The sequence below is a fragment of the Ailuropoda melanoleuca genome, chromosome 12 (assembly GCF_002007445.2).
Source record: "Ailuropoda melanoleuca isolate Jingjing chromosome 12, ASM200744v2, whole genome shotgun sequence".
Lineage (NCBI taxonomy): Eukaryota > Metazoa > Chordata > Mammalia > Carnivora > Ursidae > Ailuropoda > Ailuropoda melanoleuca.
In genome coordinates this window covers 38,673,022-38,691,302 of record NC_048229.1, presented here as the reverse complement: position 1 = coordinate 38,691,302, position 18,281 = coordinate 38,673,022, and the positions used below count along the sequence as shown (strand labels likewise).

The 18,281-nt window shown below is 40.5% G+C and overlaps 1 protein-coding gene across 3 annotated transcripts in view; it reads right to left on the bottom strand.

Moving 5' to 3' along the window:
• The window catches only part of ZNF790 (zinc finger protein 790), a 35,241-nt gene extending 18,492 nt beyond the window's left edge, over nt 1-16,749 (bottom strand). For all 3 annotated transcript variants that reach the window (XM_011217600.3, XM_002930748.4, XM_034638288.1), the window contains exon 1: nt 16,362-16,749. The gene's annotated coding sequence lies outside the window, so the exon portion shown is untranslated. The remainder of the gene's footprint in view (nt 1-16,361) is intronic.
• Nucleotides 16,750-18,281: the final 1,532 nt, after the last annotated feature.

Below are 18,281 nucleotides of genomic sequence, written 5' to 3'. Positions count from 1 at the left end.
CCTGTTTGGGTAGAGTCTCCGTTTACCCTGAGAGGGGGATGGGGATGGGCACCCTGTGAGCCGGTATTTCCAGGCTTTTATTCTCTGGCTGCTTTCCCTAGTGGTTTGCTGTGCCTCTTCTGAGAGTCAGAGCAGCATTGGCTGAATCTCAGCCTCTGTCTCAGAACAGAGGGATCATGGACCATTCTCCACTGATGTTCTGGCCACTTTAACTCTGTTTCTGTTGGTGCTGCTCAACCCTGCAGCATCCCGGGATGTGTGCCCCACTCCCGGCGTCCCAGCACTCACTTCCAGGGCCAGTGCATCTCTGTCCTTTGTGTTTCTAACACCGCCAGCCACCGGCCGCCCCCGCATGCTCCGGAGCTCCCAGTCTCAGTCTGGTTCCAGTGAGCACAGCGGAGCTCTGTTTCAGTCTGGTGGCGCGCGTTTCCCGGCTCCGTGTCTGAGTCTGCTCTCTCGCAGGTGCCGGTCCGCCAGTCCGGCTGCTCCCCCATGCAGGTGACTATCACTTCCCGATGCCCAAACGTGGCATCTCCCTTCCCCTTTTGTTAATCTTCCGATATCTGTGTGCAGTTTCACAGCTCCCCGCTTCGTACCTCAATACTCAGCACTGGTGTTGTTCATTTGTAGAGATCCAGATGTATCTTCCTGCATCTCATGCTGATTCTGTGGATGTTCAGGATGGTCCAGTACCTATCCAACTCAACTCAGGGGACGGATGAAAAAGGGGTCCCCTATTCCTCTGCCATCTTCACTCCTATACCTCTACTGCAAGTGTATAAATATACATTTGATTTGGGGGAAGGGGCAGAGGGCGAGGCAGAGTGTGAATCTTCAGCAGGCTCCATGCCCGGCGCACAGCCTGATGTGGGGCTTGGTCTCACAGCCCTGAGGTTATGACCTGAGCCAAAAATCAAGCCTTGGATGCTTAACCGAGTTACCCAGGCATCCGTATGCTTGATTTTTATCTATTCATCTTATACCCTAAAACTTTTTTTTTAAGATTTTATTTATTTGTCAGAGAGTGAGAGAGAGAGAGAGTGAGAGCGAGCATGCACATGCAGGGGGAGCGGCAGGTAGAGGGAGAAGCAGGCTCCCTGCTGAGCAGGGAGCCTGATGCAGGACTCGATCCCAGAACCCTGGGATCAGGGCCCCAGATGAAGGCAGATGCTTAACCGACTGAGCCACCCAGGCATCCTTCTAAAACTTTTCTAAACTTCTTTTTAATTTTAATAGTTTTTTTGTGTGTGGATTCCTTACGATTTTCTATATTTAAAAACATCATGTCATGTGTAGACAGAGATGATTTAACTTTCTTTCCAAGATAGATGTTTTTTATTTCTTCTTTCTTGCCTCTTTGCCCTTGAAAATCTCCAGTACAATTGTGAATAGAAGTGGCAAAAGCAGTCATTTTTGTTTTATTCCTGATCTTCAGAGGGAAACATTCAGAGATTCACTATTAAATATGTTAGCTACTGGATTTCTGTAGGTACCCTATACCAAGTTAAAGAAATTCCCTTTCATTCCTAATTTATAGAGTATTTTTTAAGTGAAAACGTATTGGCTTTTGTCAAAAGCTTTTTCTGTATCTATTAAAATAACCATGTGATTTTTGTTTTTTATTCTGTTGATATGATGTATCACATTAATTGATTTTTGGATGTTCAGACAACCTTGCATTCCTGGGATATATTCCACTTGGTCATGTTGTAAAATTCATTTTATATGTTGCTGGATTTGGTTGCTAATATCTTGTTGGGGATTATTGTGCTCAAATTCTTATGGGATATGCTTTGTCTGGCTTTGGCATTGGCCTCATCAAATAAGTTGGGATCTTAGCTGTATTCTTTTTTATTTTTTAATTTTTTTAAAAAAGTGAACTCTATACCCAACATGGGGCTCAAACTCACAATCTCAAGATCAAGAGTCACATGCTCTTCCAACAGTGCCAGCCAGGCACTCCTGATTATATTCTTTAATTGCAGCAGAGAAGACACTGGGGAACTCAGAATTGATAGGAGTCTTTCTGAACCAGGTTTTGTTCTGAACAACAAAGAAAACCTGGCTGTTCAAAGGAACCATATTTTATTTAATTTTTTTATTTTTAATTTAAATTTAAGTAGTTAACAAACAGTTTAATATTGGTTTCTGGAATAGAAGTCAGTGATTTATCACTTACATACAACACCCAGTGCTCAGCATAACAAGTGCCTTCCTTAATACCCATCACCCATCTAGCCCATCCCTCCCCCACCTCCGTCAACCCTTAGTTTGTTCTCTGTCGTTAAGAGTCTCTTACAGCTGGTTTCACTCTCTCCTTTTTTTCATTTCCCCTTCCCATATGTTCATCTGTTTTCTTTCTTAATATCCACCTATGAGTGAAATCATATGGTATTTTTCTTACTCTGAATGACTTATTTCACTTAGCATAATACACACTAGCTCCATCCATGCTGTTGCAAGATTTCATGCTTATGATGGCTGAGTAATATTCCACTGTGTATATATATACATATATATACACACACAGAGCACATCTTTTTTATCCATTCATCTGTTGATAGACATTTGGGCTCTCTCCATAGTTTGGCTGTTGCATGTATCCCTTTGAATCTGTATTTTTGTATCCTTTGGGTAAATACCTAGTATTGCAATTGCTAGGTCACAGGATAGTTCTATTTTAAATTTTTTGAGGAACCTCCATACTGTTTTCCACAATGGCTATACCAGTTTGCAAGACAGTTCCCCTTACTCTGCAGAGGAACTGTCTTTAAAAGAAACTGTCTTCTATTGTAGTAACAGAGGGGACTCTTGAGCAGAAGAACCTAAAAGCTACTTTTCACAGGAAAACACCAGTGACAGCTATTCTGTGATAATCTATCAGCTTCCAAAAAAATAACAAAATTAGAAGCATCACATCCCAAGATATTGTTAGATATGTTTGCCAAAATTCCCCTATGTATAAAGAAAACTGTCTAAAAGACATGAGAGAAGACTAAAATTATTATCCAACATTCCAACATGAGTAAAAAAATAATTTATGATATAATCACAACTCTGAGGCAAGACTACGTGCACAAATGTTACAATGATTTCAGGAATGGGGAGGAAGTGACGAATAGACTACATGTGAGAGTTAGTTGAATTCAAAAGTTAAAGAGAACATAGGCAAAATCACTTTAGAAATGAAGAACAAACAAGAAGCACAGGGTATGGCAAATACCACAGAAAGTGCATGGACAAAGAATACAGAAATTAGTGAGCAGAATAAAATAAAACAAAGAAAGAGATGACAATTATTGGAAGAAAACAATGAAAGTCAGAGATAATCCAACTTGCAAATAAGCAGACCCCTACAGATGAAATCCAAATCAAGGAAGAGAACAAATATTAAAAACTACATTTTTAACATTAAAAAATAATTTCCTGAAATAAAACACGACTATACATAATGAAAAGATACACCATATTGCAGGAAGAAATGATTCAAAATTGTCAGTACCAAAACATTTCCTAATAAAATTATTAGGCTAAAACCCATGGGAAATCAAGATAAAAACATCAAGCTACCTATGAGAAAAAGGAATTCAGTTGTCGTTAGGCTTCTCCATTGCTAAATTCAGAGCCCCAAATAGTGAGGTAGTCTCTCCAATATACTTGTGGGAAAATAAATGACAGAACAGAAGATTTTATATGCAGCCAAGCTGTCCTTCAAGTATAAAGGATATAAAAAGTTCTATGCTGCAAGAGCTTAGGGAGTATTACTCACATGAGTGCTTTCTAAACTACTAGAAGACATATATCTGCCTTAAAAGAGAGAATAGAGAAAATTTCAGGAAAAGCAGTGACACTGAACATACTTAAAAGCAAACCTAAATAAAAATAAATAAATAAATAAGATGGAGATTATGGTACTAGTATGCTGGATGGTCCTGAAAGGTATGTAGTACTTGGTATTAACACTGTGTGGTTGCCTCCTACAGTGAATAGAGCTGACTTGTGTACCAAGAAGATATTGTGGAAATGATGGAGTGTAAGGATAGGTCAAAAAGGACATTATGGCTTCTACATTATGCTCTCTTGCTGTCCTTCTGCTCTGGAGAAAGCCATATAACATGTCATGAGGACACTATAGTAGCCTTATAGAGCTCCACATGGAGAGGAACTGAGGTCTTTTGCCAACAGCCATGTGAGAAAGTAATCTTGGAATGTGATCCTCCAGCCTCAGTCATGCTTTCAGATGACTGTGGCCTGGCCAAGAGTTTGGCTGCAGCTTCATGAGACCCTAAGCCAAAACCTTCCTGCTAAGCCACTCCTAAATTCCTGATATGCAAAAATGATGTAAGATAATAAATATTTATTTTTTTTAGGGTAATATGTTTTACAGCAATAACTAATAGAGGAATAAAGTTTACAAAACAGAAAACAGAGAAGCTTACTGATTGCCTCATTTATAATAACTGGGAAAGAAAGGATATCATTTAAAGCAGCCAAGTAGTGGGTAGAAATATAGAAATATTTAAGAATACAAACATGAAGTCAGAGACAGTAAAAATGTCAACTGCATTTCAACATACAAGCAAAAATTAGGAAATTAAAATTTAGATTTAAAATGACAGCATTTACAATAGCAACGAAAATTTCAAATACCTATAGATTTAACAAAATAAGTATAAGTCCTCTACATTGATTACTAAAAATAACAGAAAGGAATTAAAGAACATCTAATGAATGGAGGAATTTATCACAAGTATGAGATGAAAGGCTGATTATTTTCAAGATGTCAGTTTATCTGTAATATAATGGTATGAAAAGGTTAAAAGTAAAAGGATGGTAAAAGATATACCATGGAAATCATAATCAAAAGAATGCTAGGGAGGCTATATTAATATGAGACAAGGTAGATTTCAGAGAAGAGATTACCAGGAAGAAAAGATGGTCTTTTCAACAAATGATGTTAGATCAACTGAATACCTAAATGGGGGAAATGAATTGATCTCTTCCTCAAATATACACAAAAATCAATTCCAGAAGATTTGTATATCTGAATGTGAAAGATAATAAATGTAGAAGAAAATACAAATATTTTCATGCCTTTGGGATAAGCAAAGATTTCCTTAATAGGGTACAGAGTACAAACCACGAAGGGGAAAATAAAACTACATTTTAATTTTCATTTATTTACTTATTATTTTTTTAATAAAACTACATTTTAAAAAGCAATTTCTGTTTATCAGAAAAGAACTAGTGAAAATGTAAACCATGGACTGGGAGATGATATTTGCACTGGACATTTGCAATACATATAGCTGACAAAGGATTCACATCCAAACTAAATAAAGAACTTGTAAGAATTGACAATAAAAAGAGAGACAAGGCAGCAGCTCTTTCTGCCCACGGGTCCTATCCCCGTGCTTTAATAAACCACCAATTTTGCACCAAAGACGCCTCAAGAATTCTTTCTTGGTCGTCGGCTCCAGACTCCACCCCACTGAACCTCACATATATTCTACGACCTCATCATATGGCGCCCAACGTGGGGCTTTGAGTCTTTACATCCAGACTCTGAGCTTCGGTGCAAAATTGGTGAGTACTTTCCCTTGCCTTCTTTACTCTCCTTTCTGGGGCTCTTCAAGGAGTACGGTCTTACTGGAACACTTTCATGTCTCTAGGTTAGTCTGCAATCCTCTAGCCCATGGCTACTCTATGGGGAGGAAAAAGCCTGCATTTTGACTGGAAGTTAGTACCCTGGCCAGGATGGTAATAAGACCCAGAAACTTGATGCCCTCTTTTTACTGTTGTCCTTATACAAGGTCGTCTGTCTTGGGCATGGGACAGCCACCTAAGTGACTAGCATGGCTGCCAATCTTAAGACCCCTGTGTGAGGTTTCCTCCTGATGGATCTAATCCGATCCCCTCCACATTCCTGGTCTAGCCGCTTCTGGCCATGGGACCTCCACTCAAAGCCGGCAGAAACCAGTACCCAACTGAAGTAAAACCCAACTGGGGACCGTTTCCTAGGGAAGTTGGCTGTAAGGACCACATGTGTTGGAATGTCGCTTAGAACATGATGGATTTCTGTCTTTATTATTCCGTCAATGTCCTCTACTAATTACTTAGGCTACAAAATTTGGTAATTCCCCCTTGTTAAACTTTTCTAGTGTTCCCCATGGGTTAAAAACAGCTGGTTCTTCAAGGCAAGGTAAAATACTTTCAAGGCAAGACAAAATAAGGCGTGACCTTCACAGCATGACCTTCAAGGCATGGTATTTTCAGTCCATTCACCAGGCACCCATCGGCAGCCTAGGATGCAATAGGGTAGGGGAGGGATGCTGGCATCCCTTCTACGGGCCTTTTATGGCAGGAATGCCTTCACGGGAAGGCAGGATTGTGATCAATAGCGATTTTTGTTGAGGGACACCTCTGGTCGCTTTTGACACATGGGAAACTCTGACATATCCTGCGTGGGATGCCAACTGGGAGTCGGAGGGGGATTTGGTAATGGACCTTCTTTACTTTTCTGAGCATGGCCTCAGTAGGCTGCTTCTTGGGTTCCCAAGGACTCTCCCTTGGGGTGCCTTCTAACCCACTGGAAACAATTCAGATTGCAAAATTTAGGAAAGTACTGATCTCCTGTAACACTGCATGGTTTCAGTGGGATCTATCGGTTAGATCTCTTCTGTAAGGAACCGAGCAAATGGACCTAGGGTACCTTCATTGCTCGTACCTAGGCCTTCATTGCTCTACACCAGGACCCCGACCTACGGGTCTCTTGAAGAATGTGTTTGCCTGAATAGGTCAGCTAGTAAACTCTCTCCTGACATATTGGATGATAATTATCTAAATAGGCCTTCTCTGAGTAAACCTAGGTTGCTGGAGGAAACAGAGGCCATCCCATGCAAAGGGGACTCTTGACTCTCTTCTCTACCACTGTTCCATCTAACAAATATAGGGGCTTCTCCCTCACTCATTTCCCGGGTTAATGGCTATAACTGGAGCCAACTGTGGTTAGTCTACATTGGGACTTTAAGGAATATTCCCAAGCAGCTGTCGAAACTCCCTTTGTTTCAGGGAAATTCCCTGTCTTTGGCCCAACATGGACTGCTTATTCCCCCTTGTTTGTGGGAAAACATGGCATCTGCTCCTGTTGGAGCTGAAGCTGATGAGCTCTAAAACCGGGAACCCTTTCTCTGCCTTCTGGCAGCACTTTGTCTCCTCTGTCTCCCCCTCCCCCTTCTTTCTGCACCACCTGTGGTGTGGCCTGCACAACTGGCTTCTGTATTATCCTCGGTGCCTCAGGCACCATGGCTCCTCCTCCCCTCACCATCAAGGAGCTAGGAAGAGCACCCTCTGGACTTAACACCATGCACTCCAGGCTTCCCCACCAATGTCTCAGGTAAAAATTGACAATGGGGAGGACCCAGGTGGAACATAATTCAGTATTTAAGTTAAGCTTGTTGGTTTAATTAAGATAGATAAATCTTTCAAGCTCTCAGCACTAAACGTGAAACTTTTATTCTATTGAGGTTTACTGAAGGTCAAACAAACTTGCGTTACTGGACTGCGAGTTGTTAGTAAAAAGATGATTAAAATAATGGTTAATTGTCTCAAAGTTTTCATGGGTAATTGTTAAAATTGCTTTCAAAGTCTTCGGTAACCTGAATCTTTAAAGTTTTGTTTGGATGAATTCATTGGACATCTAGGTCTTTTTAAAATAGGAAACAGTGCTAAAGCATTGAGTATTGGATGTAGGTTTGTGCTTTTGACTTCTTATTGCAAAAAACTAAGGATATTTAAATCTGTTGGTTAACATGTTTTGTGCTTAACTGATTCATAAATTTGCCATCTAAAGAATTCTGGTGTAACAGTGCAATTGGTTACTAGTTTTCATTGGAGACTAAGGTTTCTAAAAAAAATGCAAAACTCTACTAAATAGGCTGATGGAAATAAGGGGAGCAACTCTGTATGTGGAAAAGTAGGAGATATGTAAGAAGGATAAGGAATGGGAATGCCTTTTTGCTGAAGGTAAAAGAGGGTAATTTTGTCCTAAATAAGATGGTCGTTTGGAAAGATAGCATGGGATGAAATCTGAATGCAAAGGAAGTTGTAGAAGGAAAATCTTTGGAAAGGAATTTTAGGCATGGTCAAGACAGACTAAGATTGAAATGAATGGATTTTTAAAGTACAGTGGTATGATACATAAGTCTGCTTTTTCTCTGTATAAAAATAGAAAGGTTTCTTGAATTGTTCAACTGCTCTGGATAAGAAAATGTAAACAGTTTTCTTTGTCCAGAGAAAAAAGTTTCTAGTTTTGTCATTAACAGGTCTTCGATCACTTAGTTAAAACTTCTCAGTATTAAAGGAGCTAAGTTTTGCACTATAGAATCCTACATATTTGCCTTTCAAATCTCTTATTTGTTATCTTGGTAAAATAAAAATAATTTTGTAATGATCTGTAATCCTATTCAGGCATGTGCTATAATTTTAAGATTTTAACAAACTTTACCAAGATTTAAATTGTAAATGAAGTCTCTTTAACTCAATAGGCCTTTTTCTTTGGTATGCTGAGATACTCTGGAAGTACTGTAAACAAATGATAAGCCTTAGGTTACATTTGGGTAAACGATTTAACTCTTCTAGAGATAATATAAATTCCTAAAGTTTTAATGTTTTAATATAAGGTCATCATCACTCTATTCCGGCTATCGAAGTGTTACGTGTCACAGAAGTAACCTGATTTCCTTGCCAGCTATATTGTAAACTCTCATCATCAGATCTCAAACCACGTCCGCTGCGTTTTTGTTATTTATAATTGTTCTTATTGTCTTGCAAAATGAGTTTCACCTTCAAGGAAGTTCATATAAAGGACTTTTTAGGACAGACACAGGTATTCGATATCTTTATACAATCCTAAAACTGAAATCGGTAAAAATTTCCAGAACTAACTAAAGCTGTATTCAAACTAAACAAGAATTAGTAACATGGGACTAAGTAGACCAAAAGATTATAGTGTTGTGACTCTTGTTTAAAACATTACCGGTTCTCTAATGTTTCTCTTCCAGATTGAGGAAACTTTCTCTTAAGACATCAGTGATATACAGAAACAATAATAAAGCAAATTAAAGCATTTAACTTTTCTCTCTACCTGAACCCTCTGAAGTTAAAAAGGTCTCAGTAAGTATTCTTTCTTCCATGGCAATCATAATCATTTGCATAAGTTCAACAAGTATTGTTCTCCTTGTAACAGGACACCATTGGAAACACTGGTTATTTTACCAAGGCTTTGACTGGAATGTCATATTTGAGAGACATACCTAGACTTAGATATGACCAAACAGCTTTCAGGAATTAAGGCTGACTTTATGAAACCTGGAGCCATAAAGCCCCTTGGAAATGGTGGCCTGATACCTTGCTTACAGAGTTCCCATCAGCCTCACCAGGTGAGTAAAGAATGTCACTTCCTGGCAGGTGCAGGAACCTCAGGATATATTGGGGACCTCATGAAGAGGAATCTGCCCAGACCTACAGGTATTGCAGGCACGTCTCATGGCAAGTACTTGGCTTGGCTTCTGGCCTGGAGAGGCTACTAAAAGTTCAAGCTGGAGATTCCTTATAAAAGTCCCAGCAAAGCAGATTCTAAAAGATCTATACGATCAATCACTATTCTTGCTGAATTTATGTAAATAATTAGGCCAAGTTTGTTAAAACTGGACTTGTTTTGCAAATAAATTAGTCCTGATTTGGCTATCTCTGGAAATGAGGGTTATTTTAGAGAGAAAAATTATGTTTAAATAACCCACCTTTGTGGATGTTAAATTCTAGATCTGATTGTCCTTAAATGTTTGCTTAAGCTAGACAACTTGAGGTAAACTTAAGAGAAATAGCTTTTTTCTATTTCTATACAGTAGCTCATGTATAGATAATCTTCATGCTTTTTATTCTATGGGGCTAATAACAGGACCCCATGGGCATATAATTAATTATTTGAACAACTGGGAAATAAGATTGATTCCCCAACAAAGCTAACACCTTGACCAATTCTATGTGGCTGGGATGATGAAATTGCTCCTTAAAAGCCAGAGCATACCCCACTCTATAGGGTTAACTATGGGCTTGTGGAGATAATGGATGACCCCACTTCCCTTGTGACTGGACTGGATGATGACCTGGGGATGCCCTTATCCCTTCACAAGTCTTCCCCCACTTGCCAGTGATTCCTTGCTAATTAAGATACTAAGGCTAGACCTCAAAGAAAGAGGGCCTCTTAATGGTTTCATCCTGCATAGTTATGTTTATCCTAGAAGCCACCTCTATGGATGTACAATTACAAGGAGAGGCTTTAGCCAAGCATACAACAGCTCTCCTGGTAAAAGGAGCCTCAAAGCTCACTATGGGACAGTCTCTGACTGTAATGACTTCATATCAGGTCCAGAATGTTTTAGAGACCAAAGGCCACCAAGAGGTGATAGGAGGCTGACTTATTAAATACCAGGCTATGCTTATAGATATGCCTGAAATAATGCTTAAAACCTGTCAGACTTTAAACCCAGCTACCCTTAGGCCTGGACCTGACCATTGAACTTCTATAGAGCATAACTGTTCAGAGGTTATTGATCTTGTCTATTCTAGTCGACCAGATTTAGGATGTCCCTATTGAAAATACAGAGGACAATTGGTTCACCAATGGTAAAAGTTTCATGGAAAAGAGGGGTAAGAAAAACTGGGTATGTTATAGTCAAGTCTAACTCAAGACTGTTGAGGGCAAAGCCCTGTCAGCAAACATGTCTGCCCCCATAGCACCAACCTGTGCTTTGCAATCGGCAAAAGCCTTAAAAATATTTATATGTATTTATTATTTTATATTATTTTATATTATATATGTAATATTATATATATTATATATTATATTATTTATATAATATTTATATTTATACTGACTTCAAATATGTTTTCCTGGTCCTCCATGCTCACGGTGCAGTTTGGAAGAAAAGGGGATTGTTATCAAGCCATAACTCCCCAATCAAATAGGGGCCTGAAATCATTGCATGTATGGCCCTCCAAAACCAAGTAGCCCTTGAAATCCTGACTGTAGTTCAAGAAGGCCCAGTATTATATGACTGGCTCCTGGCTGGCACCCGATGGCTATGCAGCTCTAATCTGTGGCCATGGCTTCCCCCAGGCTGGATAGTCCACTGTACTCTGGGTTTTGCCTGGATGCATGGATACATTATTGAAACCATTACCAACCCTCCAAATTTAAAACCATAGTGGACATGTTCTGTGTCTCCTTTGGAGACCACCTAGCATCTACCTTTGTTACATTTTTGAGACTGGAGAATATTGTTTGGCACATGGAAACTCTTAAGTACATGGTCAAAGCCCTAAATGACACTCAAAATAGCATTTCTCTATTAAATGCTAGGGTAATACAAATATGTAAAGCACCTTTAAGAAACAATGATATTAGATGTTTTTAATTGCTACGTAAGGTGAAACTTGTGCTAGCATAAAAACTTGTGCTAGCTGTATACTGTGTATACAGTCCAGATTACCACAAAACATATCCGGTTGCTGCTACCTGACATGAGTACTCAAATTGGTGCTTTAAATGATCACTTTCCTTTAGTGATTGCTTTCAACTCCTGGACTGGAGGAAAATTATCGAAGGTCAACTATCAAAGATCTTTTATTCAGATCTCTCTTTCTCATTCAATGTTAACCTTATTTTGTCATTTCCGGTGTCTCCCTTACTAGTGCCAAGACTCCTTCACTGCCATAACTTACAACTAACAGATGATCCCTTCTACTCAAGGAGGTTCATCTATGTTGTCCACGTTGGATTCAGCTGCCTCCCCCTTTTGTGACTCCCCTGTGAATTCCCCAAACTGACCAATATTGACCCATGGGTAGGGACATCTCTACGCCCCTATCCAGCAGGAAGACATTACAGAAGATGAGACCTTCCACCTTCAACAACCTTAAAGATTTAAGGGTCAAAATTGTTTGGTGGGGGGAATGATGAGAGAACAGAAGGCAAGCTGAGGACAAAGCAGAAACTGACACCCGCAACCCCCCTCCCCACCATGGGATGTACCTGACATTCCTCAGGCACTCCTGGCTGCCCTAAAGGACAAAGAAATAGTTAACCTATAGATACCACAATCCTGCAAGACTTAAGTCTCCCTCAGTTTACAAATGTCTTAGCAGTTTACAAGAACAAAGCATTTCTATCAATAACCTAGCATCGTTGGGAAGGGAATGTAGATACGATTAAATGTCCTTATAATCTGCAGCCTCCAGGAAGTTCCCAACCATCTTAATGTTAATGCCTTGCTAGAGGGAGAAACAACCTTAACTTGACAATGGCAAGGCCTCTTGTGAGTCTTTAACATATGAAAATATTTTCTCAACCTCCCTTTTTCCTTACCTTCTCCAAACCCCATAGTATATAATCAGCCACCCTTCACAACCTGGGGCAGCACCTCTTTCTGCCCACGGGTCCTGTCCCCGTGCTTTAAAAAACCCCCAATTTTGCACCAAAAAAAAAAAAAAAAAGACAAGCTCCCAAAAATTTGAACAGCCATTCCCCAAAGGAAGGGCAAAGGATTTAAAAAGGCATTTCCCAAGGGAAGATATCCAAATGGTCAAGAGACATTAAAACAAAAGCACTCAACTTCATTAGTTATAACTAATAATTATAATTCTATAATTATAATAATATAATTATGTTATAATATAATTATAACTATTGGAGTTGAGTGTTCTTGTTTGTATACCACTATATAGCCACTATATTGGCAAAAATTTTACACAGTCTGACAACATCATGGGTCAACGAAAAAAGGGAGCCGTTGGAACTTGCATAAACTGTTGATAGGAATACTAACTTGTTCAGCCATTTTGGAAAACTGAGATTATCTGCTTAAACCGATTCATATACCCTATGACGCACCAATTTTTCTCTTAGAAATAGACCCAGCAGAAATGGATACATAGGAACCCGAAGGACAATGTAAGAATGCTCCTAGCATGATTATTTATGAAACAATCCATATGTCTATTAACAGTATGACAATTGTTGAAAAGACAAATACAGTTGGCATATTCACGCACTGGAATATTACTTAGCAATGTGAACAATAAGTTGTTTCTACACACAATATGGATGAATCTCACAGACAAAATGTTGAACAATCTGTCAACATAAAAGGTTACGTACTGTATGGCTCTACATATGTATAAGTTAAAAAACAAACAAAACTGGTAATATGGTGGTTACTTTGGGGGAGCTACTGACTGAACAGGAGCACAAGATTTTGGGGTGCAGGTAATGTTTTACTTCTTGATCTGAGTTCTTATTTTATGGGTGTTCCCTTTGTGGTAATTCACTCAAGCTGTACAGTTTTGATTGTATCATCATTTATACACTGACTGTATATATGATAACCTTCAATAAAAAGTTCATTTTACAAATTATGGAGAAACATATACAAGGCAAATGCAAACAAACAAAAAATAAGTAGGGGCGCCTGTGTGGTGAGTTGGATGAGCGTCCAACTCTTAGCTCAGGTCTTAACCTAAGGGTTGTGAATTCAAGACCCCCCCCCATTGGGCTCTACCCTGGGTGTGGAGCCTACCTAAAAAATAAAAATTAAAATAGAAATTAAAAAAAGAAAAGCAATTCATTTATTAAAAAAAAAAAAGCAGGGGCCATGATCTTGAGCATGCTAAAATACCAAAGCCTACAATTCACAGTAAAAATAATTATGAATATCTAGGGACACCTGGGTGTCTCAGTTGGTTAAGCATCCAACTCTTCATTTGGGCTCAGGTCATGATTTCATGGTTGTGAGATAGAGTCCTGCATCAGGCTCTGCCCTGGGCATGAAGCCTGCTTACTATTTGCTCTCTGCCTCTCTCTCTATCCCTAACCCCTCTCTAAAATAATAATAATAATGATGATGATGAATATATATCAACTAACAGCAGCAACTTCAATAAAGCAGAAACTACTGGTAATCTAAGATATAACTTCATTCAGAGTATTTTAATACATTTTTGTCAATCAAAGACAAATCAAGTGGAGGGGCGCCTGGGTGGTGCAGTCGTTAAGCGTCTGCCTTCGGCTCAGGGCGTGATCCCAGCGTTGTGATTCGAGCCCCACATCAGGCTTCTCTGCTAGGAGCCTGCTTCTTCCTCTCCCACTCCCCCTGCTTGTGTTCCCTCTCTCGCTGGTTGTCTCTCTGTCAAATAAATAAATAAAATCTTAAAAAAAAAAAAAAAAGACAAATCAAGTGGAAAACAAGTACTATAGACTGGCCATATATTAGATCACAAAGAAAAATTCATTAAATTTCAAAGTTAAAAAACATCATAATGCAGCAGACCTGGAAATTATAAGCAAAGAGGGGCCCTATGTGCCTTAGCTGAATTCCTCAACTTTATCAATAGGGACTGAGTTCCCTTCGTGTCACAGGGCTCAAGACCCTTCCATAGCACTAAAGCTAGGACACCATACCCCTATATTAGTATTCTGCTACTGAGCAACAAATTATCATAAACACAGTGGCTTAAAACAATACAAATTTATTACTTTATGCTTAGACAGTTAGGTAAAAGTCTGAGATTGTTCTCATTGGGCTAAGATCAAGGTGTCAGCAGGGCTGTGTTCCTTTCTGGAGGCACTAAGGGAGAATTATTTATTTCCTTATGCTTTGCAGAGTCTAGAGGCCACCAACATTGGCTCCCTTCCTTCAGCCAGCAGTTTTGCTTATCTCTAACCATTCTTCTTCAATCCTATCTCTCTCTGACTCTAAACACTTGGGAAAGGTTTACTAACTTTAAGAATCCGAATTGGATAATCTAGGATAATTTCTCCATTTCAAGGTCCTTAACTTAATATTGTTTGCAAAGTCCCTTTTGCCCTGTAAAGCAAAATATGCAGAGGTTCCAGGGATTAGGACCTGGATATCTTTGCAGGGGCATTATTCTGCCTACGCCAACCACCTTTAAAGCTTCTATCCTTGGCTCCCCTCTTCCTGAGGGCCACTCAAAAATCCACCTCCTTGTACCCCATCACTTCCGCTCCAACAGCCTTGAATCCAACCAGAATAAGCATCAATATTCCCTGTATCCATGTTTATGTCCATCATAAGGAGCCTTAGATTCCCTGATCATCTCTCTTTTCAAACACTGCACTCCCCATCAGTTGGATGTACCCTTCTCTCCTCCCTTCCCAAATCTTGACACTTTCTAGTATGCCCTCTGGAATTCATAATTCATTAATAACAAACCCCTCTTTTATCTCCAACCACTTCTTTGAATATTCCCTTCACCTTTGGGTCTAAGGAAAACTTAGCTCTCTCCAGAGGACTCTGCAGCCTTTTCAACATCTCCCTCTCCTACCCCCCCACAGCCTTTGGCCACAGGGTCTGGAAGCAGGGCAGGTATCCTCCTTGTTCTTATTACTTTCAGACTTTTCTCTCCTCCTCCTCCTCCAAAAAGGCTCTAGCTTGGAATTTCACGCCATGAGATTATTTATAACTCACCACACCTCACTGTTGCTGACATCTACCAAATACAAGATATTTCCCCTTATTTTTTGAAACCTTGAGCTCATGGCTCCTTCTCCGCAACACTACTACACTTTTTTATTGCAGTTGCACTACATCCACACAGATGAGCCTTGCTTACTCAGTTTAACCTGTATTTCTACTTTTCCCTCTCTTGTGGCTCGTTATCACCGATATACCGCAACGTTGTTATCCACCCCCCTACACACACACACAACAGCTGCTGTTCAATTTCTCTGCTCAGATTCACAGAGAAATTCTTGGAATATGTTCTCCACACTGTCTCCTATTCCTCTCCCTACAGTCTGCATTAACCTGTTCAATCCAACGAAAGGCCACCACAGAAACTGCTCGCCACACATTTACAAATAACTATGATTGTTATTAAACGCAGTGGTGTTTCTGGCTCTACAACTGCTGCTACAACATTTACACACACGGTTAGGCACACTGTGGTGCAGTCACAATCATGTACATGCACAGTCACACCTAAAGAGTCATTACAATCACGTACAGCTCCCCTCGCTATCGTACGCATGCAAACACACACACATACACAACCCCTACAGCCCCTAAGCGATAACCCCCACATCTGGCACCCACAGATCCCACCCGTGATCGCGCGGGAGCGGACACACACAGACACAGCTGCCTACCACCTTTCGCCCCACACCCTCTCGCTGGCAAAGCCTGAGACTCCGAAAACATTAGTCCCTCAATGCCCACTGCCTCTCCAGTGGCCTTGGCCCCGGAGGGGTCATTCCGCTTCTGGATCTCAGATTCTCTTACCTGACCCTGCGGTTCCCTACAAGAATGTTCCGCTGGCACTCCGACACGATGCTTCCTACAGTCCTGAAAGCGTCGGTGCGCGGACAGGAAGCGGCTTCGGCTACAGTGGACATCGGAAAACGTAGTCAGAGCCTGGACAGCCTTTCAGAGCCCAGAGCCGACAATCTCAATTCACAGGCCTTGGCCCCGGCCCCCATCCTTTCCCTCGGCAAAGACCGTCGTCTTCATAACTGCTCACATCCGTTGCAGAGGTCTTCTATTAGTTCCAGGCCGCGTTTAGAACGCAGGACTCAACCAAGGCCTCCACCATGATCCTCCACAAATGTGTGCCCCAGTCTGGGAACCTGGACAATAAACCAACGCTGCCTTTACCGGAAGTAGCCTTGGACGCGATGGCCCCTGGGAAATGTAGTTCAGGGCCGTAGAACTACCTCAGAAGAGGGGTGTAATTCTTTGCGGCTTGAGTTCGGTGTCCGGGATATGATAGATATGGTGTGACAGAATGGTCCTGTTGGGCAGTGCCAAGCGACCAGCGAGTCCCTGGTACCAAAAAAGGAAAATTCCATACTTCCCATACCTTCTCGAACCTTCCCCCCTTAACTACAGCCCGCCCCCCCGTCAATAAACTTCTATCTCCCTTGTTCTACCTTGGGTGAATTTTTTCACTGCTTGTATGGCGGGCTTCCACCAGCTCAGGTTACCCCATATTTGGTGGCTCCCATCGGATTGGGGGACCCCAGAAATATCTAGGTTGTCAGTTAACTATTTTTGAAATTTATATAAATGCAAATCAGATTGTATGAATTTATCTTGCTTAGTTGTTAAAACTCCTAATTAAATTAACTTAAAACTCCACACTAAAGGCTTTGCAGAAGGAAAAGTGGGCCCATTCAGGCATGAAAATTATTTTCCTCAGTTACTCCTGTGTTGTGAGACCCCAATATCAATTCTCCCTCCAGGGTTGAATGATTCACTAGGAGAACTCATGATGAAACGATACAAAGCAAAATTAGCAAAGAGAAAAGGTACATGGAGTAAAGTCCAGGAAAAACCAGGTGCATACTTCCAAGGATCCTTTCCAAATAGAGTCACAGAGGATATTAATTTCTTCTGCAACGAGTTGTGACAACACATGTGAAATGTTGCCAACCAGGGAAGAAGCTCATTAGAGACTAAGTACCTAGAGTTTTTATTGTGAGGCTGGTCACATAGGCAGCTTCTGCCAGGTGCATACCAGAATTTCAGAAGGAAAGCAAGTGTTTAACATAAACTATATGCACAAACAGGCATAGTGAGCCACTCTTATCAGGATAGCGGGACATCCCCCCTCTGGAAAACTAAATTCTAGATGCAAGCCAAGCACCAACTGTGCAAGCAGGCCTTCTAAGGATGAGAATTCTCAGGTCTGCTATGCTAAGGTTTTTCTGCACACTACTGTCCTAAATGAAATGTCTGGCTTTCAACAACAACAAAAATTTTAAGGCATATGAAAAGACAAGGTGAAAAAAAAAAAATCAAGATGCTCCCAAGAGACCAAAAAAACCCAAAAAACAAAACAAAACAAAACACACACACACACAAACCGAAACCAAAACCAAAACAAACAAACAAACAAGCAAACCAGAGCTAAACTCAGGTGTCCTTAGCTTCTTGCTGCGTAACTTCAATCTCTACCTCTGTCTTCACATGGCCTTCTCTTGTACATCTTTTCATCTTCTATTATAGACACTTGAAATTGGATTTAGGTCACACACAGATAACCCAGGATGAACTCACCTAGAGATCCTTAACTTAATTGCATCTGCCAAGATCCTTTTTGCCAAGTAAGGTTGATGAGGGAGCAAAAGGCAAGCTGAGGACAAAGCACAAGCTGACACTGTCCCCCCCCCCAACTCCTGGGTGGGATATGTTGACATTCCT